The following is a 23,635-nucleotide window of genomic DNA, read 5'->3' as shown; positions in this document are numbered from 1 at the left end:
GGACCTCATGTCATTTTTAAAAAAAAACATTTATCTATTTTTTACAAGTCTTAACACACAAGCAGCAAGCACATATTTCACTGATATGTGCTGGCTGCTAGCTCGGGAGAGATTTGCAGAGAAAAAACACTGCAATCTCGGGTGAGTAATCTCCTGCAAAACGAGTTACTCGGGAGAGATATCTCGTTCTGGTTCACCATCGGCAAACTCGTTTAGCCTCAAATCGCCTGTTGGTAAATTTGGAATAAAAAAAGGGATTGAGGGGGTCATTCAGACCCGCTCGCGAGCGAAGGTCGCTCGCTAGCGGGTCGATGTTGGGCGAATGCGCATGCGTGAGACCTGGCGAGCAACGAGGAATACGTCGCTCGGGGTCTCGCACCAAAGGGGGCGTGCTGTCGATGGTGAGTGACAGCATGCCCCCTTTGGTGGGCGTTCCGGGGGCATGGCTGCCAGACAGAGGCGTTCCCAGCATCGGCTGACTTCTTTAAACCCAAGGACAGGACCAGACCAAACTCTACACCTGTTCCCTCCCCGCCATCTACGGAGGTGACCTCGAACCTCACGGATGGTTCCCCTGCGATTTCTCTCTCCTCTGAAGTCACTAAAATGATTCAGACTACGATTCAAACGGAGCTTCGCTCTCTGATTTCCTCCCTCAAAACAGAGCTCGACTCCCTTGGTTCGAGAATGGATACCCTCGAGCATAAAGTGGATGAGATTTGCCTATATCAAGACGTCACAAGCCAAGAACTCACAGATATGTGCTCGGAGATTGATCTTCTCAAGGAGCAGATGGAGGATGCTGAGAATAGATCCAGACGGAACAACATCTGCTTTAGAAACATTCCTGAATCTATTGACTCGGAAGCCCTGCCTGAATACTTTTTCACCAGTGCCTACCAGATGCTTCTCCAGAGTCCTTGCAACTTGATAGAGCTCATAGAGCCCTTCGTGCCAAGCCATCGTCTGATCAACCCCCACGCGATGTAGTGGTCCGGTTACATTATTTTAAAACCAAAGAACAGTTCCTTTCTTCAGTTCGTTTTTCCCCTACTGTTTCATTCCGAGGACATAGTCTCCTAGTTTATCAGGACTTGGCTCCTTCGACTTTGAGGAAACGCAGAGACCTCACAAATGTTACAAAAGCTCTTCGTAACCACAAAATTAAATATAGATGGGGATTTCCATTTCATCTCAACGTGTCTCATGAGGGTCGTTCATACAGAATCAAGACCCCGGGGGAGGGTTTTGCTCTGCTTCCTAAGCTGGGCATTGCCCTCTCTCCGCCTGTGCAGTCGTCTGATAATGAATCCCCTCTACGCTCTGCTCCAACTTCGGAATGGTCCACCGCCTGAAACCGGTCTTTCTTGTGGAGAACAGGTGTTATTCTTCCTCTATTAATATTATTACTGATCCTGTTTTATTCGTTTCCTGTCTGATTCTGTTTTAATTTACCAATGTCTTACTTTTTTTTTTTTCACTGAGGTTTTGTTCTTTAAATTGTGAGACTTATCCCTGGGGTTTCCGGGTGGTGGGCCCATGTCATGTTACTTAGATAGGATTCTCTGATGTTTACGCTTATGATGGGACCGCCCTCGCTCTCTCCGAGAGCCAATTCTTGTTTTTATTTTATCTGATCTAGGGTAGTCAAGTTACTATTATATTTTTATTTACATGTTCTTCTCTGCTATAGCATTGTCATCTGATCTATGTTTTCCTCCCTCACTGTTTTTTTATTTATTTATTTATTTATTTTTTCTCTCCACTATTCCTCCTTTTTCATTTCTCACTGGTGTGAATGGTCGCAAGGGAGACTTTTCCTTTCGCGACATCTAATATATTTGTTTATATTGGTTCTCCTTGACTCCTTTCTTTTCTGCTTACTGGTTTCTCTCCTCCTTTCTATATCATATTTGAAATATTGTACTGATAAGTTTTGTTCGCACTGTTCAATGTCTGTCCATGCTCTCTGGGCTACACCCCCGAGCCCCAAGTGCACAGGATGTGCTGTTTCTATCGTGCACCTTCTGCGGCCTGTTGATCAGACGCAGTTCCTTCTCTATCCTTTACTAATAACCTCCCCTCTACCCTTTTCACTCTGCTGTTACCCCCCAGTTGGCTGTGGTTGTCTTCCATGTTTGCAATCATGTGTCATGAGCCTCATCTGTTATCATCCCGATGTCCCTTAAACTAATTTCTCTTAATGTTAACGGCTTAAATTCTCCCCATAAGTGCACTATGGCCCTTCAGTACCTGAAGCGTCAGCGCATCCATATAGCTTTGCTTCAAGAGACTCATTTTTTGAAAACCCATCCACAATTAACAAATAAAACTTTTCCGCATGCCTATTATGCGTCTACTGACCATAAATCTAAAGGGGTTGCCATCCTCATTCATCAGTCCTCCCCGTTCATTGTTGAAACCTCACACATAGACCCCCTGGGTCGTTATCTTTTCCTTGTTGGTTCTATTGGCAGCGTCCCTGTGACGATTGCAAATATTTATGCTCCCAATGCCTCCCAGGGTGCTTTTCTCTCCATTGTCTTCTCTAGGCTCTTTAAAATAGCAAGAGGCAGAGTAATAATTGGTGGAGATTTTAATGTGATCCTCTCCTCAAATATGGATCGAACAGGCCCCTCTGGCTCCTCTTCTACTCAACTTAGGGAATCCAATAAATTAACCTCGCTCCTTAAATTATACAACCTGTATGACTCTTGGAGGGTCCTGTATCCGTCAGCTCGCGAATTTTCGCACTACTCCCACTCGCATAAGGTTTTCTCGTGAATAGATCTCTTTCTGTGGATCATACTACAACTCCCATTTTACATAGTTCAGAGATCTCCCCGGTTTCCTGGTCTGATCACTCAGCAGTGTTTTTGGACTTAGAGTTTCCCTCCATTTGCCCCCATAGGTTTAAGTGGAGACTAGACGACTTCCTTCTCTTACGCCCAGATGTTCATACTCAAATCCTTCAGGCAATCACAGATTTTAATCAACACAATGATCCTGACCATACTTCACATGCGATTAATTGGGAAGCTCTAAAAGCTTAGCTCCGGGGCCATTTCCTCCAAATTTCTTCCACCCGTAGAAAAATAGAAAGAAAGGAAATCTGCAATCTGGAGGCTAAAATCTCAATCTTAACTGAGAAGTGCCAGAGGTTTCCTAAGGATAAATTCTTTCGCCAACTTCACTCAAGTAGAGCCCAACTGAACCAACTTCTCTCGTCAAAGGCGTCCCGTACTCTCAAATGGCTGCAACAAAGATTCTACGAGCGTGGAGATAAGGCAGATAGAATCTTAGCGCGTAAGCTCCAAACTAAGCGCACCAAAAATAGGATCCTAAAAATTCTAGACCCTACTGGTTCCCCTCAATATGATCCCAAATCTATTGCTAATATCTTTAAGGACTTTTACTCTTCGCTTTATTCTCTTCAAAATCGTGAGCTCTCCCCCTCCTCTCTTTCTGCTGCCACTTCTACATATCTTACTTCATGTAGATTGCCTTGTTTATCTGCGTCACAGGTATCTGCTCTCAATGAAGACTTCACATATGAAGAACTGGAGCTGGTGGTGAAGTCCATGAAGTCCTCCTCTGCCCCTGGCCTGGACGGATTTACTGCAGCTTTGTACAAGAGATTCCTTCCTTCCCTCTCTCCTCTGTTGTTGAACCTTTATAACTCTGTTCTGTCGGGTCGGATGTTTGACGAGGCCACCACCAGGGCTGAGATAGTGGTTATTCATAAGGAAGGTAGAGACCCCGACTCATGCGCTAGCTACAGACCAATATCCCTTCTTAATGTTGACCTGAAAATCTTTGCTAATCTCCTGGCTTCTCGCCTCGCCCGTGTTATTCCCTCCTTGGTTCACCGTGATCAGGTGGGGTCTATCCCCGGCCGGCAGGCCTTTGACAACACCCGGAAGGTCATTGACCTTATTAATTTTGCTAACACGAGGTCGCTCTATGCCCTGGTGGTGGCCTTAGATGCTGAGAAGGCCTTTGACAGGGTTGATTGGACCTTCTTGAAATCCACTCTTCATGCTTTTGGTTTCAGAGGGAATTTTATAAATGGTGTCGCCTCTTTATATTTTAACCCATCTGCTACGGTCCTGGCCAACGGTTTTGCTTCTTCTCCTTTCAATATCTTAAATGGCACCCGTCAGGGTTGTCCTCTGTCGCTGCTCCTCTTTTGCCCTGATCATGGAGCCCCTAGCAGCAAGCATTCGCAACAATCCGACAATCACGGGCATTTCAGTTGACCAGTCTCACCATAAAGTGGCTCTTTATGTGGATGATGTCCTTCTCACCTTGACCCACCCCATCTCTTCTCTCCCTGCGGTCTTTGAAGAAATCCAATCCTATGGTTGCCTGTCAAATTTAAAAAAAAATCAGGATAAAACGGAAGTCTTACCTATACTCTTGGACCCCATGACTATCTCTCGTTTGCGTAGCTCCTATTCCTTTTGATGGTGTTCCCGATCTATAAAATATCTTGGTGTCCACCTCACCAACACTTACGACAAATTATTTGCTGCCAACTTCCCTCCACTCTTAGAGAGGATTCGTCGAGATCTGAACACCTGGGGAGCTCATTTTATTTCTTGGACTGGACGAGTTAACGCCATCAAAATGAATGTGCTTCCAAGATTTCTGTACCTGTTTCAGATGCTCCCAGTCAGAATCCCCTCGATCTTTTTAGCTACCTTGCAGCGGATGGTCTCCAGGTTTGTCTGGTCGGGACGTAAACCTAGAGTCCGCTTTCGTATTTTATGTTACCGTGGTGGAGAGGGGGGTTTGGGGCTACCAAACTTCCACAAATACTATCTAGCTGTCCTCTTAACCCAGGCTGTTCTTGCACATGCTCCGTCCTGCACTAGGGGTTGGGTGGATTTAGAAGCTCAGCTACTTACCTTCATTCCCCTTACTCTATCTTTTGGATGGATCACAAGTTTAGACCGCCCTCCCCTTCTATTCCTCCAACCCTTCGCTTCTCTCTGTCTATTTGGGACTACTGCAATAGGGCATTTGCCTTGACTCAGAATCGCTCCGCTATGACTCCACTATGGAATAATGGGGATTTTGTTCCTGGATTGGATCCTAAATCTTTCTCCCCTTGGACGGCAAAGGATATTAAATTCTTGAGAGATATTGCTCCTGTTTGCCCGTTTCCTGAGTTCTCCAATCTGCAAGATAGGTTAGGAATACCTACAAGATACTTCTTTCAATATCTCCAATTGCGTCATCTTTTTACCACGGTAGTTGGCTCAGGGTCTCATCCATCTTATTCTCTTTTGGAGTCCCTCTGCTTACTCCGTTCCGGCTCAAAAGGGCTTATTTCCACTTTCTATAACCTTCTCCTAGGTCAAAACCGGCCCTTAAAGGAGCCGCACGAACTGGCCTGGGAAAGAGACATGGGCGTTCCTTTGGATCCTAAAGAATGGATCAAAATTCGCGAGCTGACGGCGAAGTCTTCCATTTGTGTCAGAATCAAGGAAAACGCATATAAGAGAATGTATTGGTGGTATCTGGTCCCTACACGGATTTGGGCCATCTTTCCTCGGTCTTCAGATAGGTGCTGGAGGGAATGTGTAGGTGAGGGGTCTCTGGCTCACATTTGGTGGCACTGCTCTAAAATTAAAGGCTATTGGGAGAAAGTACATAGGTTGATTCTGCTGGTCACGAGTATCTCCATTCCCCCGTGCTTATCCTTCTCCCTTCTCCCGCGTCCTATCAATAGCTGTGATAAACTCACCCAATCTCTTATTAGACATATTCTCAATGCTGCTAATTGTGCGATTGTATCTTCTTGGAAAAAACTGGACCCTCCGTCCTTAGCTGCCCTGCAGAGCTCTGTTTGGCATACATATAATCTTGAATATATCACTTGCCAAATTCATGAAAATGTTGCTAAGTTTACGGAGACGTGGGCTCCTTGGTTAGCCTATCAGGAGACGCATACTTAGCTTAGAATGGCCTCTTGGAAGGGACTCCACATGCCAACTCTTCCCCTCCTGCCACTTTCCTTCCCTATTTTTCCTTACTAACACTTCATTGTTTTCCCCTATCTTTGTTCCCCTCCGTCTCTCTCTCCCTCTTCTCTTTTCTGATAGTGATATCTCTTACCACATTTAAAAACATTAGGGGTTTGTTTCGATTTATAACTGCGTAGCTTGTCTGTGTTCGTGTTATCTCTCATATGGCTTGGAATATTATGTCTTTTTGTGTCTTTTGACCCTCCTATGCCATTTTTTCTTTCTTTCTATGCAATTGTATTCTGTTTATTGTACCCTCAAAAATCCAATAAACCCTTTTTCAAAAAAAAAAAAAAGAAGGCACATGCAGTAGTTTGGAACACTGAGGAGGAAAGATGCACCAACAGGGCGAACATAAGCAGTAGCACATGTTGGAGGTCAGGCCTCCTGCTGAGCCGCAGCGGCCCTAGCAATCACCAACTCTGCTGCTATATGGAATATGAGGCAGCGCAGAGCACACCTCATCCAACAGTAGGTTCCCGCAGACTTTCAGTTTTTGGAGTTTGATGAATGAAGGTCCCATTAGTACAAGGGGACTGCGGACAGTATGGCTGCCAGGTACAGTAAGCAGGAGATATCAGCGATGCCTGCTACATTATCTGAGTAATAAATGGCCCAGATGCTTGGATTTTACAAATGTACGTGAAAATGAGTATGGAAGGTAAGTCGCATCGACAACAAATTTGTCCACTCCATCAAATAATATTTAAACTAGGGGTGTGCACCGGACACTTTTCGTGTTTTGTGTTTTGGTTTTGGATCTGGATCTTTCTTCGTGTTTTGGATCTGGATTGGTTTTGCCAAAACCACCCTTCCGTGTTTTGGGTTCTGGGTTTTGTGTTTTGGATCTGGATTTTTTCTTAAAAAATAAAAAAAACCGCTAAAATCACATAAATGGGCCTTTTTTTGTTCCTACGCTATTAATAACCCCAATAACATTAATTTCCACTCATTTCCACTCTATTCTGAACACCTCACACCTCACAATATTGTTTTTAGGCCAAAAGGTTGTACCGAGGAAGCTGGATGACTATGCTAAGCGACACAAGGGGGCGGCACAAACACGTGGCCCATCTAGGAGTGGCACTGCAGTGGCAGACAGGAAGCCAATCAGCGTTATGGTGCCCATTTGCATGTAGCACGAACCCGGGAGATCCGTGCTACATGCATCTGTGTGATTGGCACAGAGCAATGACGGGTCCGTGAGACCCGTCTGTGCTGCTGTGGTAAAAAAAAAAAAAAAAAACCTGTGTAAAAAAAGAAAAAAATGGCGTGCACCCCCCCAAAAAAGAGCAACCAGCCCCGGGCATTAGTAACCCAGTGCTGGGTGTGCTTAAATACAGGGGACAAACGACGTAGGGGTCCCCTGTACTTAAGCACAACCAGCACCGGGCTAGTCAGAACCAGCGCTGGTTGCCAAAATACGGGGGACAAACGACGTAGGGGTCCCCTGTATTCTGCGCAACCAGCTCTGGGCTCTGATCCGGTCCTGGTTCTGGAAATATAGGGGACAAAAAATGAGTAGGGTTCCCCTGTATGTTCCAGAACCAGCACTGGACTTTTTCTAGCGGGGGGCTGATGCCACAGCCAGGGGAGCCCTTTCACCGGGCCCCCCAGCCGCAGCATCAACCCTGACCGCTAGTCAGCCCAGGCCGGGGATCCCTGGAGAGCTGGGGACCCCCCCAATAAAGGGGTCACCCTCTCCAGGGCACCCCAGGCCCAGGCTGATAGCCCGGGGCTATCCCCGCCACCCCTGGTGGTGGTGGGTGGCGGGTTGATTGTGTGGTGTGGTGTAAATAAAGAATATCAAACATTGTCTTTACAAGTAGAACTGCAAGTCCCAGCTAGCCTGCCCCGCATGCTGGTACTTGGAGAACCACAAGTACCAGCATGCAGGGCATTAAGGGCCCACTAGTACCTGTAGTTCACCTGTAAAAAAAATGTTTAAAAAAACACAGGACACACACACCGTGACAGTATAAGTTTATTAAACATACATACACACACACACATGTACACATACTCACCTATGTAACCTGTAGCATCGGTCCACTTGTCCGGTAAAGTATCCCTAGGGGACCTGTGAAAAAAAACATACTCACCATCTCCTATGCGAGGTTCTGTCCTCTTCGTTCCAAAGTAGGCATCCCCGGACTTGGCAAAAAAAAAAAACGAAAACGCGATCCACGAACTTAGTACCGTTCTATAGAACGGTACTTCCCGAATGAGAGCTTAGCGGCGGGGTATCACCATGGAAACCCCGCTGCTAAGCGTTCATTGGCTGAGAGAGGTCATCTCCCGTCTCTCAGCCAATGAACGGCTCCCTCCATTGTAGTCAATGGTGGGAACCGCAGGGTAAACTTTAATAACCTTGCGGCTCCCAGCATTGACTACAATGGAGGGAGCCGTTCATTGGCTGAGAGAGACGGGAGATGGCCTCTCTCAGCCAATGAACGCTTAGCAGCGGGGTTTCCATGGTGATACCCCGCCGCTAAGCTCTCATTCGGGAAGTACCGTTCTATAGAACGGTACTAAGTTCGTGGATCGCGTTTTCGTTTTTTTTTTTTTTGCCAAGTCCGGGGATGCCTACTTTGGAACGAAGAGGACAGAACCTCGCATAGGAGATGGTGAGTATGTTTTTTTTCACAGGTCCCCTATGGATACTTTACCGGACAAGTGGACCGATGCTACAGGGTTACATAGGTGAGTATGTGTACATGTGTGTGTGTGTGTGTGTATGTATGTTTAATAAACTTATACTGTCACGGTGTGTGTGTCCTGTGTTTTTTTTAAACATTTTTTTACAGGTGAACTACAGGTACTAGTGGGCCCTTAATGCCCTGCATGCTGGTACTTGTGGTTCTCCAAGTACCAGCATGCGGGGCAGGCTTGCTGGGACTTGCAGTTCTACTTGTAAAGACAATGTTTGATATTCTTTATTTACACCACACCACACAATCAACCCGCCACCCACCGCCACCAGGGGTGGCGGGGATAGCCCCGGGCTATCAGCATGGGCCTGGGGAGCCCTGGAGAGGGTGACCCCTTTATTGGGGGGGTCCCCAGCTCTCCAGGGATCCCCGGCCTGGGCTGACTAGCGGTCAGGGCTGATGCTGCGGCTGGGGGGCCCGGTGAAAGGGCTCCCCTGGCTGTGGCATCAGCCCCCCGCTAGAAAAAGTCCAGTGCTGGTTCTGGAACATACAGGGGAACCCTACTCATTTTTTTCCCCTGTATTTCCAGAACCAGGACCGGATCAGAGCCCAGAGCTGGTTGCGCAGAATACGGGGGACCCCTACGTCGTTTGTCCCCCGTATTTTGGCAACCAGCTCTGGTTCTGACTAGCCCAGTGCCGGTTGTGTTTAAGTACAGGGGACCCCTATGTCGTTTGTCCCCTGTATTTAAGCACACCCAGCACTGGGTCACTAATGCCCGGGGCTGGTTGCTCTTTTTTTGGGGGGGGCACGCCATTTCTCTTTTTACACAGGTTTTTTTTTTTTTTTTTTACCACAGCAGCACAGACGGGTCTCACGGACCCGTTAGTGCTCTGTGTCAATGACACAGATGCAAGTAGCACGGATCTCCTGGTCCGTGCGTGCATCTGTGTCATTGAAATACACAGCAGCACAGACGGGTCTCACTGACCCATCTGTGCTCTGTGTCACTGTCAATCACACAGATGCATGTAGCACGGATCTCACGAGTCCGTGCTACATGCAAATGAGCACCATAATGCTGATTGGCTGAGAGCCGTGACAGACGGCTCTGTCAGCCAATCAGCACTTTGCCCATTAAAGGCAAAGGCATTTTTTTTAAAATGGCCGCTCGAGGCAAAACCTCGAGATCCGACAGCAGATCTCGAGGTTTTGCCTCGGGAGAGGGATCCGGGGCAGACAGGGAGATCCGAGCTTGGGCTCGGATCGCCCCGGATCCCCGAAGTTCGGGTGGGTTCAGTTCTCAGGGAACTGAACCCGCTCATCCCTAATTTAAACCACAGGTACAGCACAAAGCCTATTGTAGGTGACAACTAATATTAATGAAAGAATAAGCACATTCGCACATGGCTGTGATCTTTAACTTCAATACTTCCACGAAATCTCTATTCAGCTGTGTGAAAGCCGAGCCATACCGAAATGTCAGGAATAATATTTCTGAATAAAATTATTCTGCTGCGATACTGAAGCAAATGTCAAATTATCTCTTTATTATTTGGTATTTCTGACTCTGTAATATATTTAAATTCATGCAAAAGGACAATAACTGCCGTTGAATACAGAGCAGCACTTAGTGAGAGCACAACAAAAGGCAGCCAGCAAGAGAACGGGCTCGTGGCCAGTGCGCCACAGAAGAAATGGAGTAAAACCCGATGTATCTGCGGAAGAGTCTTTTCTTTTTGTTTGCAGACGTCATGGAGTTTCTTTCACATTCAGCCAGATGTGTATTATCATTGCTTTTACCTCAGACCTCTGACTACCTGGCATCCTTTATCAGTGACTGACCTCTGCTTGCTGACCAGAAACTCTGATTAAGCGCCGTATTCAATTCGTTTTGCACTCACGATACTTTTTCGCATGCCGGACTTTTCGCCTACATCGCGTGTTTTGCATTCGGAAAAGTATCGGGCGCGCTCCCGCTATTCGCCATATTCAATTGGAAAGGACGCGAAACCGGCACCCGGTGAAACTCAAACAGGCGAAAAGTCCTGTCAAAAATGGAGAACTCAGCCTGACACCCCCCAATATATGCACTAACATTGGGGATCACTATAGATGCCCCCGATTAGCCCTAATGAAGATATTTGGGGTACTTACAGGAAGTTGTGTCAATTGGTGCCAAATAGCGCATTAACACAAGTGGTGAAGAATAACATTAAGCAGTATTTTTTGGTGAAAATTTGGGGTACTTGAAAATTGGTGCTAGCATATTTTTAAATTGCTAAAGTGAAGTTTTAAATTACGTAAAAAATCCACCTGCCGCAAGCACCAGCAGTCAAGAAAACACCTGCCCCATACTTGGCAACCACCCAGAAGTCTATTTCGCTAGTTTTTAAGTTTGTCCCCCAACTTTTAACTTTTTCCCCCAAAATGAAAGTACTTTTTTTGGGGTGTTCTAAAGTATTTTTAAATTTTTTTTTTTGCCCACAATCTCGACATCTGAAATGCTGTTATGTGAAATTCCGACATTCTCAGAATGTCGCATGTTGATTTTAGGGACCGGGTTAGGCTGCGGGACGGGAGGACTAGGGTTAGGTACAAGTAGAAGGTTAAAGTTTTGGCTGCGGGGGGTAGGTGGGTTAAGGTAGGGCACTAGGTGGTGGGTTAAGGGTTGGGATTAGGGTTAGGAATAGGGGGAGAATAATCACTGGAACGCCGCAGGTTAGATGTCTACACCGAAACTGCTCCACATAAAAGTGCCAGGACCCGGACGTCGCTACTGACGCTGCCGCTACCTCCAGGACTAGGTAAGTGAACTGCAGGGGCAGTTTCAGGGGTGGATCTAGGCTCTTGCTTTAGGGGGGGGGGCGGTGTGTGTGTGTGTATATATATATATATATATATATATATACAGGGCAGGATTAAGGCTTGTGTGGGCCCCAGGGCAATTAAGTTGTGGGGACCCCCTCCAAGCTACACGAAGCCTACCCACCTTCCCCCACACACACAGACATAAACAGTATACACAAACTAACACATACATTCACACTAACATACATACACACTAACACATACATACAGTACACACACACACATATATACAATATACACCATAACACATACATACACAGAAACACATACATACATACATACATACATACAATATACACCATAACACATACATACGTACATACAATATACACCACAACTCATTCATACATACATACAATATACACCATAACACATACATACATATGTACATACATACAGACACTAAAACAGTACACATACATACAGTACTTACACTTAATACAGCAGCTGCAGCAGCATGCAGGTATAGGTTGCACCAAGGGTCGGGCACCTCGTTTCATTAGACCATGCCCCTAGACGTAATGCCGCGATTCATGGGAATTTGGGGCGGGGCTTGTCATATTGGCTCCGCCCCCTGTGTGGTAACTTGTGTAGGAGGAATAGGTGTGTCATTCCCCTACATTCGCTAATCGTAAAGCCGGCACCACTCCCCCCTTGAAAGCTAATGCAGCAGCACTGACTGTGCTGCTGCATTCAGTACAACAGCCTCATCTGCTTGAGCCTTCAAACCGGAAACAGGTGTCGCTGGACACCTGTTCTCGGCAGGGTCACATAGAGCTTGTGTGGGGGCCCCTCTGTGTGTGGGGGCCCCAGGACGACCGCCCCTGTTGCCCCCTCTTAATCCGGCCCTGTATATACACACATATGTATCATATATGCACATATATGTATATATACACACACACACATATATATATGTCCATGATGATAGCATACCCCCGTACTCCACTAGTCATCTACCACAGCCCTCCTCCTACACACATAACCCCCAGCAACCTACTTGTCTCTGTCTGTAACCAGGTCCTTGGAGAGTCGGCGCGGGTCGCTGGGAAGGGAGTGTGACCTTAATCGCGGGAGGTGTGGCCACGCCCCCTTAGGGGGCAAAACATACACTTTTTGCAGCATAGCGCGTGCGTCATGTCCCTGGTTCCCCGGGCTCCAAGCGGCGTGAATGGAGGTAACCTGAGCAGATCACTCAGGCTGCCTGCCTGCGTACAGTGGCTGTGTGTTACAGGGGGCGATCGCCCTGATCGCCCCCCCTGGATCCGCCACTGGCCGATTTGTCTACATACTGCCATGTCAACATTTCAGCAGTGACTACATAATGAATGTCGGTGTGGTCAATGCAAGAGCAAGTAGCAATATTTATTTATTTTGCCAAGTGTCGGGGTGCCTACATGGAAAAGAGAAGACGTGATCCCTGCATTTTGTGAGTATTAAATTCGCAAACGTTGGATGTATCGGTTTGTTTAAAAAAAGGACTTCAACATTCAAATTGTGTGTCATGTCTTTTGGTTAATACTTTTTTTACAGGTAAACTACAGGTGCCAGCAGTCTATTAATGTACGGGCATGCTGGCACCTGTGGTTCAATGAGTGGCAGCATGAAAGGGAAGGCTTGCTGGTACTTTTAGGCCACTTGTAAAAACAATATTATTTAACTATTTAATTACTATTACAGTGCCTCACACCCATCACCAACAGGGGTGTAAAGAAGAGCCCAGGGCTGATTGTCCTTGGGAGAGAACCCTTTTTTGGGGAGACTCCACTTCCTTAGGGATTCCAGATCCGGGCTGGTCAGATTAGGTTTGGTTACCATTATGGCAGGGGGACCCCACTCAGGGTGTACCCCTGCCATAGCATCAGCTCCCCGGCTTGTTTAGGCTGGTGCTAGTTATTGGAAAATAGGGGGCGCCACACTGTTTTCCCTCTATTTTCCAACAAGCCTAGGCTCAGTTGTCTGGGGCTGGATAAGATTGGTAAGGGGGGGGGCTCCGACTTTGGGTGTGTTTTGTCAACACAATTGACAGAGCTGCCTATTATTGTTTGGTTGGGTTTGAAATTGTTTTCTGATCAGTTTTTGGTCGGTTTTCAAAACGAGGTTTAGTAATTCTCCAGATTATATTCTTGTCTATGTAAAAGAATAGTTGCTCTGATGTTCTAAAGTGTTCTTAGGTCGGATATTTGGTTGTTTTGGCGCAGGCTTTGACTTTAGTAAATGGTCGATTTGCAAAAAATATACCCCTTCAAATCTTAGCTCTTAATCATCACAACAATCTATATCATGTACAGTACAACTTTAGAATTCTTAGCAAAAATGTGGCAAGAACCTTGTAATATAAATTACACAGGCAGATGTTATACCTATTGTAACTAGAGATGAGCAGTTTGGTTTTCCTGGAAAACCAAGACCTTAGGGGTTCCGAGCCGAATCAAGTCACAGCTCAGAATCGCTTTGGGGTTCAGAGTAGAGCAGAGTCCCGACTCGTCATCTCGCAATTCAGAACTCGGATTTAAAAAACGGATCTTGCGTGTTTTGGATTGCATTTCAGTCCTGCCCTTGTCATTTCTGGTGCTGTGATGTGTACTTTTCTGCTGAAACCTGAAAAACTGCAAGATAGAGGAGCACACCAACAGACTATTGCTTTCCAGCCCTGTGCACATAAGTTATGCAGTAGCGCATGTTGAAGGACAGACCTGTTGTGAGAGCTGTCCTAGTATCCGCCATTCTGAGCCAAGTGATGGAAGCAGAACAGAGTGCTGCATTCCAAACACCCCCCTCCCCTGCTCAAGGCTGTCGTCTGTTACAAAATCATAACATTTCTGACAGTTTGCTCTCATGTCAACAATGTTACACTCGCTAATCATAAGAAATGCATTTGCTACTGTTCTATCTACTGTCTCACTGACAGAATAATATTTGCTAGCGACATACCTAAGTATGAAACCTATCATAAAACTCTATGCTACTGTTGAAGGAAAACCTATTTCTCCTGTCTTGTCACATACAGTGTTGGTGGTATCATCCCTGCAAAGAAAACTCTTAAGCAGTCTCTGCAAATGCCATGTACTCCACCTCAGTGGCAGACAGTTAAAATATTCCCAATTTTCCTTGAGCATTTTCACAGAAAATGATACCCACCAACTTCTCATGATATCTTCTAGAGGATTCAGTATGACAGTGGCAGCCCGACAGAGGAGGAAATCCTGATCGTCCTTAGGGTAAGTATAACTAACCTAATTCCCCCCCTAACCCTTACCCTCCCTTAGGGGTGCCTAACCCTAACCTCCCCCCAAGTGCCTAATCCTAATCCCCCCCCCTAAGTGCCTAAACCTAACCCCCCCCTTCCCCGCAGCCTAAACCTTGGTCCCTCGGGGGGTGCCTAACCCTAACCTCCCTCCGGGGGTGCCTAACCCTAACGCCCCCTTCTCCTAGCCTAAACCTAACCTCCCAGAGGGGTGCCAGACCCTAAGTCCCCACGGGAGCCCCTAACCTAATCCCCCCCTCGACTGTCTGCGCCCAGCACCCGGCTTACCTTCGATCGGTAAGCCAGGTGTCGGGCTCCCGGCATAGGTCTAATGACAGGTGTCAGGATATTGATGCCAGTCATTAGTGCCTTGCCGGGACTAGACAGTCGGGAAGGCGGCGGTTGGGATTACGTCAGTCGGCTTCCCAACTGCTTCCCCTTCTAGATGGTTTTCTTTTGTTTACTCTCACAGAACTCCTATTCTGCGATTGAGCATCCACACTGGCAATATCTAAATCAGAAAAAGAATATGTGAGCGCTAGTCCAAGACAGTAGGTGCATAAAAAATTATTTATTAACAATAAAATGTATATTCATATGCAGTATCACTTTAGAAGATTTAAAAAAAAAGACAAATAGGCATAATACAGCAATAGATATTTCTAAAGCCAGACAAACAATATAAAAAGTATCAATGTTGTATCATTTATTTTATTATAATATACGCAAAAAACAGAGTTGCAGATGCACTATGCGATCACTACTGTTCACATTTAAATTTATTAAATAGAATTTCAGAGGTAGATTGCATATCAATGGCCAATGATACGGGCTGCCCACCAGCGTCAAGGTCACCTCATTGAGCAGGTCCCTAACACTCTGGGGTTCACATCTGGGACACAGGGCACCCCAAAAGACAGCCCAGCCAAAGACCTCTCCAGGGCATCACACGAAAAAAAGAGTAACAGTGAAGTGTTAAAGTATCAGGTGTGTAAAAGTAGCTAATAAGTGTTAAAATAATAATAAAGGTAGAATATGTGTGAAAAAATACATGAATAATAAACAAACATGAAGGTGATATACAAAGTGACTATATGTAGTAAGTGGTGAATCCCTGAAGAGGTCCAGCCAGAACAGCTCAGGGGGTCCCACGCCCAAATGCTCACCCCAAATAAACTGACACTAACAATATAAATAGGACTTACTTAAGATTATGCCTGTTGCAGTCAATTGCTAGGTCCCTGCTTAAAAACATATATGAGGGGGTGGGGGGAGGGGTGCAAATCTAGACTAGAGCAATCTCAGGCTTCAGATGTGTGTACAAATACACATAATATAGAGTATAGGGAGTGGCTCTAGACTGCACACCCTAATAGTAATGAAAGGTGCCATCATGCTGAGATTTTAAAGTAACATACACAAAAAACAGAGTTGCAGATGCACTATGCGATCATTACTGTTCACATTTAAATTTAGCGGGCGGCCTGGCGATGGTCGCGACTATTGCGACCATCAGGCTTGCAACGAGACCCTTGTGGTAGGGTCTTGTCCACCACAAGTCCCAGTGAACTTCCTGCTCTAATAGAGCAGGAAGTTCACTACTGACATCACTGGTGAAGTCAGTAGGGCCGCCCACAAACGGCAGGCGTTCCTTCAGGAAAGCCTCCGTTTGTCCAGCCACCCCCCCCCTGCATGCCTACAAACGGGGCGAGCTGTCAGTCACAATCAACAGCCACCCTGTCTTGTAGTGAGTCCCGCAGCGAGTGAAATTTTACTCGCTACGGGGCTCGAGCACGCGCAGCGCACACTGACCGGCCATCGACCCACTTGCGAGCACTATGCGCTCGCGAGCGGGTCTGAATCAGGCCCTAAGTTTGCACCAGCAGTTTATATCCTAAAATACAACCACACACTTTACCATCCGTCGGTAAATTTTATTTATGTCTGTATAATGGTGCATACACACGTAACGATTTTGTAACCAACGATTTTCTGTCAGATTTTCCCTTGAAAAAGTGAATGTTTTTTTGAAGTGTAATAAACGATTATTACAATGATGAATGAAAAATGTTCTTTCCCTTAGTGAAAATCGTTATGTTGGACAGTCTGAAATGAACTACAAACTACAAACGGGAGCGTGCTTGAATGATTTTTGTTCGCATAAACTGAACTATTTTTTGAACGATTGAACGACAACGACGTCGTTACGTGTGTATGTACCTTGACACTCCTTTGAATAGTCCTATATATCCTGTTGTAATTGTATAACCTAGATTTTAAGCTCCCCCTAGATTGTAAGTTCCTAGGAGCAGGGTCCTCCTCCCTACTGTTCTCACAGCCCTCTTCTCTAGCACTTCAAAGACAGCCTTCACCTTCCGAGCTGTATTGTAATGTGTACTGAGAATTGTGGTGCTAATTGTTACTTATGCTGTTCATGTTTGGTTACTGTATTGTAATGTAATGTTCTGTGTACCCTGTCCTGTCCTTGACGTATGTACAGTGACGGTTCTAGGTGCGGGCTAACAGGGCCGTCGCCCGGAGCGCCGACACCTAGAGAGCGCCACTGAGTCCCCCCCGAAAAAAAAACCTAGAAGGAAATAAATAAATAAACACGCCTGTCCCAAACCCCCCCCCACCCCCATTCACCGCTGCCGGGAGGCTGCATTTGCTGGGTGCCCGCTGATATTTGTTATCAGCAGGCATCCGGCTCCCTCCCTGCAGCGGCAGCCGAAAGCCGGAGCTCAGTGAGCTCCGGCTTCCGGCAGAGAGAGTACTATGGGAGGGACGTCATGATGTCATGACGTTTCTCCCATAGATCCGAGGAACCGTGGTCGGATCGGACGGCAGCGGCAGCGGAAGGTAAGTATTGTGTTTTTATTTTTCAATCGGAAGCACTGGGGGCACGATTATAGGGGCATTACTACTGGGGGACGACTATAGGGGGCATTACTACTAGTGGGCACAACTACAGGGGGCATTATTTCTGGGGGCAGTACTACTGGGGAGCATTACTAATGGGGGCTCTACTAATGGGGGCACTACTAATGGGGGGATTACTACTGGGGAGCATTACTAATGGGGGCACTACTATAGGGGGCATTACTAATGGGGGGATTACTACTGGGGAGCATTACTAATGGGAGGCATTACTACTGGGGGAACTACTACTATAAGGGACATTACTACTGGGGGCATTACTACTGTGGGCACTACTAATTGGGGCATTACTACTGGGGGAGCATTACTAATGGGGGCATTACTAATGGGAGCATTACTACTGTGGGCACTACTATAGGGGGCATTACTAATTGGGGGATTACTACTGTGGAGCTTTACTACTGGGGGAACTACTATAGGGGGCATTACTACAGGGGGTACTACTAATGGGGGCACTGCATGGGGGGCACCACTACTGGGGCCATTGTGTAAGGGGCACCACTGCTCTGGGCATTGTATAAGGGGCACTACTACTGTGGGCATTGTATTAGGGGCACTACTGTTATAAAGGGCATTACTGCGTGTGGTATAATGTGTAATATAGGGCATTACTGCATGTGGCATAATGTGTTATACAGGGCATTACTGCATGTGGCATAATGTGTTATACAGGGCATTACTGCGTGTGGCATAATGTGTTATAAAGGGCATTACTGCGTGTGGTATAATGTGTTATAAAGGTCATTACTGCATGTGGCATAGTGTCTTTATAAAAGGGCATTACTGCGTGTGTCATAGTGTGTTATGAAGGCCATTACTGCATGTGGCATAATGTTATGTTATCTAAAAGAATTTCTTTTTTTTTTTTGGGGGGGGGGGTGGGGGCGCAACTGGGAACTTTCGCCCTGAGCTCCACAATGTCTCGAACCGGCCCTGCGTATATATGGCATAGCGGACCACTTGTGGCACCTTCTAAATAAAATGTAATAATAATAATAATAAAATGTGAGGTCTTATGTCCTACCCTCCAACATGACCAGTTCCATCAGGTACAAAATGCTCTGCTCCTGGACTTCCCACCTAGTTTATGATTGGCATCACCTGTGTTGAACTAGGTAATTGATGAGATTGATGTTTCAACACCGGTGGCTGCAATCATAAATTAAGAAGGAAGTCCAGGAACAGAACATTTTGTACCTAATGTAATGGGTCATGTTGGAGGGTCTGTTATGTCTGAAGCTGGCCACACATCTAAAGATTATGTGGGGTATTCAATATGAAATGTTAACTTCACTGTCGAAGTTAACGTTTCATATCGGAGTTTTTACCTGAGTTAAAGTATCGGGCGCTTATACCCGTATTCAATATAAAATTAACGAAAACGGGAAACTCCGAAGTTGGATTTGCGTAAAGTTACGAATTTTTTCTTAAAAAAATTGTAAGACCCCCTAAAGTAGTAAAAACATGGGGGATCACTATGGGTACCCCCGTATTAGCCTTTAATTGAAAGTCGGGGATTGAAATAGCCGCAGCAGGTGTTTTTTTCCGACATTGAAGAAGTGATGCAGAAGAGCACTTAGGTTATTTTTTTCATTTTTTTAAGTGGTCCCATCAAATTTGGGGTACATGAAAACGAGTACTAGCATATTTTTATGTCCCTAAAGTAAGTTTTTAAAAATTCTGCATTTGTGCACCTGCCGCTATAATTCTATTCTAGCAAACACCTGCCGCATACATGCAGAATAGCCCTGAACCTATTTCCCTATTGTTAAACAATTTTTTCCCATTTTTTTTTTTTCTCACCCCAATTTTGAAATTCATTTTTTGGGGTGTCCCTATTGTTTTTTTTATACTTTTTTTGACACAGTTCTTTTTTAATTGTCAGTCCCAGGGGTGCAGGCTATTTTTTTTAAGCCTGCACCCCTAAACCCCAATTCTGCACTTTTTTTTGACACCTATTCAATGGTGAAAACTTATCCCCGTTTTTTATCAAAGACTTTTCAAAACTGCGATAAGTCTTTGAAATTGAATACGGTGTAAAACTAAAACCTGCGATAATGATGTCATACCTCCGATATTAACGCAAAAACGATATTATCGCACCCATATTGAATACCCCTGTATCTGTCCAACCAGCCAACTAGTTGATTGGTTGGAATGAAAGTCTGGTAAGGGATGAAAGCAAATGACAATCAGCAATTTGCTCCCAAACGCCGGAAAATGGACAAAAACTCATGTTTCAACAAATTGTTTAGATCAAACATTTAACAAACTTGTCTGACGACCATTTTCATGTGTTTTCTGGCATTTAGGAGCAAATTGCTGATCATCAGTTACTCCCATACGTTACCAGATTTTCAATCCAACCAATCAACTATTTGGCTGGTTGGATAGATAATCTTTAGATATGTGGCCAGGGGCGGATTGGGCCGCCGGGCCGTTTCCCGCTGGGCTGGCCGCATTGTTACCTTTAGGCAGGCCGGCGCAACTTGCTGAACAAGTCCTGCACGGCAGGGAGACGCTCTCCCTGCAGCAGCTGCTGAGACACTTGTTATTGCTGTCGGCTGCCGCTGCACCTGTCACACTGAGACAGGCAGCGCAGCCTACTGTTGGGAAAAGGGCGGCTGAGCAGCGCTCTTCATACAGTCCCATCCATGGAGGGGGACGCCAGAGGCTGATTACCTACTGTAAGACAATCAGCCTGGCCCTCAACTGAAGCCGCCGGGGAGGACGGCAGCTGAGCTTCTATTCCTCCTCTCTTCAGTGAGTCACTCAGGTCTCTCTCCCTGCCTGACAGATCGTCACGCTGGGAACAAGCAGGGACAGTCTGCAAAAGATTGGCAAATTTACAAGTGTATTCAAACACTGTTGATTACACTTGGATAGTGGCAAGTAGTTTGTACACTGTCCCTGCTTGTTCCCAGCGTGACCCCTGAGACCTCTCTCAGAGAGAATGTAGAGAAGAGAGACAGCACTAGTCTTCAGCAGCACAGTCAGTAACTATTTTCTATTTGGTAATAGTAATAGTATTATGAATGTGCAGTATGGGAGTAATGGGAAGTAAATAATTCAGTGAGGAGGGGGTGAGGGGGGGTGGGAGCAGTGTGTGTGTGTGTGTGTGTGTGTGTGTGTGTGTGTGTGTGTGTGTGTGTGTGTGTGTGTGTGTGTGTGTGTGTGTGTGTGTGTGTGTGTGTGTGTGTGTGTGTGTGTGTGTCCACTAGACCTGTGCCCGCAGGGGCTGTGTTCTCCTTATCCTTTATCTCTCATATGGCTATGAAATTTCAGTCAAAGGGTCGCCCTATTTAGTTGTGCAATGTTTGACCAAGTTAACTAAACTAAATCTCTAATTGCTTCTGGGGAAGAAATATTGCCAGGTTTTTTTTTCATCTAAACTTTATGGCTTATCCGCATTGCCTGGTCTGTGCGGAGTTTTGTTTTCATTCACTTTCCCCATTACTACGTCTTGCTTACCTAACCTAGCATTTCCTTTGGTTTGAGTACAGGATGCCAGCGCTCAGGATTCTGGCGGTCAAAATCCTGACGCCGGCATCCCAACAGGGTTAGGATAACAACACCTGTCAGTCAGTATCCTAACCCTTCCCCTCTCCCTATCCCTAACACCCCCTCCCCAATGCCTAACCCTCCCCGCTGGTGCCTAAACCTAACCTCCCCTCCGTGTACCCTAGCCCTCCCCCCTAGTGCCTGTCCCTAACTCTCCCCCTAGTGCCTAAACCTAACACCCCCCCCTCCCCGCACCCTAACCCTCCCCCCTAGTGCCTATCCCTAACCCTCCCCCTAGTGCCTAAACCTAATGCCAGGTACACACTAAAAGATATATACATATCGGGCACATCAGCCAGTGTGTACTCGCTATGTCACTGACGAGGCGTACTCCTGCGCTTCGTCAGGGACATTGTCCATCAGACTTAGGGGGATAATATACTTATTCATTGGGGAAGGGTGTATTTGTTTTTTTACTTGGGGGGGGGTAATACTGTCTATGCTGGGGATGGTGTATCAATGTATGTGTGTGGGTATAATTATTGTGTTTCTGTGTGTATAAGGGGTGTATTCATATTATGTGTTATATGTGGGTCATTGATGGTCTCTGCATTATCTGGCAGTCACTGTGACTCTACATTATCTGATGGTTACTACTATTTTTTGTATATGTTACTGATACAAATGTTCCTGGTAGTTTGTGTTACTCTAGGTAGCAGCCATCCCACCAGGCGCAGAGTAGGTGGAGGTCATGTTCTTATAGAAGTTCCAAATGGAGACTATCCCCCATTACCGATGGGATGCAGTGCCGACCGCCGGCTTCCCGACTGTCAAATCCTGGCAAGGTACAAATGACAGGTGTTGAAATCTCGACTCCTGTCATTAGACCTACACAGGGAGCCCGACACTCGGTTTACCGATCGAAGGTAAGCCGGGCGTCGGGTGCGGACAGCTGCGGGAGGGGGAGGGTTTAGGTATATGGGCTGCCGAGGGGTTCTTAGGGTTAGTCACCCCCCCAGGAGGTTAGGGTTAGTCTAGGGGAAGGGGGGGTTAGGGTTAGGCACCCCCCCCGGGAGACTTAGGGTTAGGCTGCTGGGGAAGGGGGGATTAGGGTTAGGCACTTGGTGAAAGGTTAGGGTTAGGCACCCCTAAAGGAGGGTTAGATTTAGAATAGGGTTAGTTAATACTTACATTTTGACGTTCGGGATCTTCACCCCTGCCGGGCTTTTGCTGCCGGGATTTGAACATCATACTGATTCCATTACCGATTTGTAACCTATTTTACTGATAATGGAAGAAGCTTCCTAGGGGTGTAAGTGGAGGTCTATGAGCCCCAGTAAAACTCTACTAGACTGACCACCAAACACCCTGCTCCCACATTTTTATTACCAATGTTACCTAAGTGTCCTCCTGTATTGCTTTAACACATTTATTCTAAGTATATTTATTTGATAATCTAGACACCATGGGCAACAAAGATGTAAATGGTAGGAAGGCTGCGATGCGGTGGAAGTACAGGATCATATGACTGAAGGCGTGTGTCACATGATTTACTTAAATTCTGTCCTAGGATGACGCCTCACTGACATCTGAGCCCTCTACAATTATTTGGATGCAGATGGGTTTTCTATCAGTACTACTTTGGCATTATGCGTATAAGGGCCTCTACATCTTTGGCATGTGTATAAGGGCCACTACTACAGTGGCATTATGTGTATAAGGGACACTACTGTGTGTAATAATGTGACTAAGGGACACTACTATGTGGTGTAATGTGAATATGATTGTGCTGCGTGTGGCATAATTTAAATTGGGGTCCGAATGCGTTGACAAGCTCCTTGTGTGTGAGACCAAAGCTCCTTGGGGCGCGCTGTACCTTTATAGAATATGGGTGGGAGGGCGCAAATTTATAGTTTGCAGGAGGGCGCCGAACACCCTAGCACCGCCCCTGCTGTCAGTTACCACAGACGGCTCCACCTACAGCTCGTCAGCGGCCCGCCTACTCTCCGACTCCTGCCCTGAACACACAATACCCGGTGCTGACCTGATTTCTGCCATTCTGCCAAGATCAGCTTGCGTGAGTTAGCCTGTATATATAGTATGGGCCAGTCCCTTTAGTGGTCGGCCGCCCAGCCATCCGTTCAGTGACTCACCTTCTCCCGAGCCTCCACTCCCCGTCCAGCCGTGCATGTGTATATAGTACAGTGTATATGTATATATATATATATATATAGATATAGATATACAGATATATATATATAATATATAGATATATATTTAATATATAGATATACTGATATACTGATATATTTATTTCTTTATATATATATGATATACATATATATATAAATATATAAATTTTCATATATACATTATGTATATGGTAATTATGTATA

Source organism: Taudactylus pleione, unplaced genomic scaffold (assembly GCF_031769625.1).
Source record: "Taudactylus pleione unplaced genomic scaffold, aTauple2 ptg000092l, whole genome shotgun sequence".
Lineage (NCBI taxonomy): Eukaryota > Metazoa > Chordata > Amphibia > Anura > Myobatrachidae > Taudactylus > Taudactylus pleione.
This window is presented reverse-complemented; position numbering follows the sequence as displayed.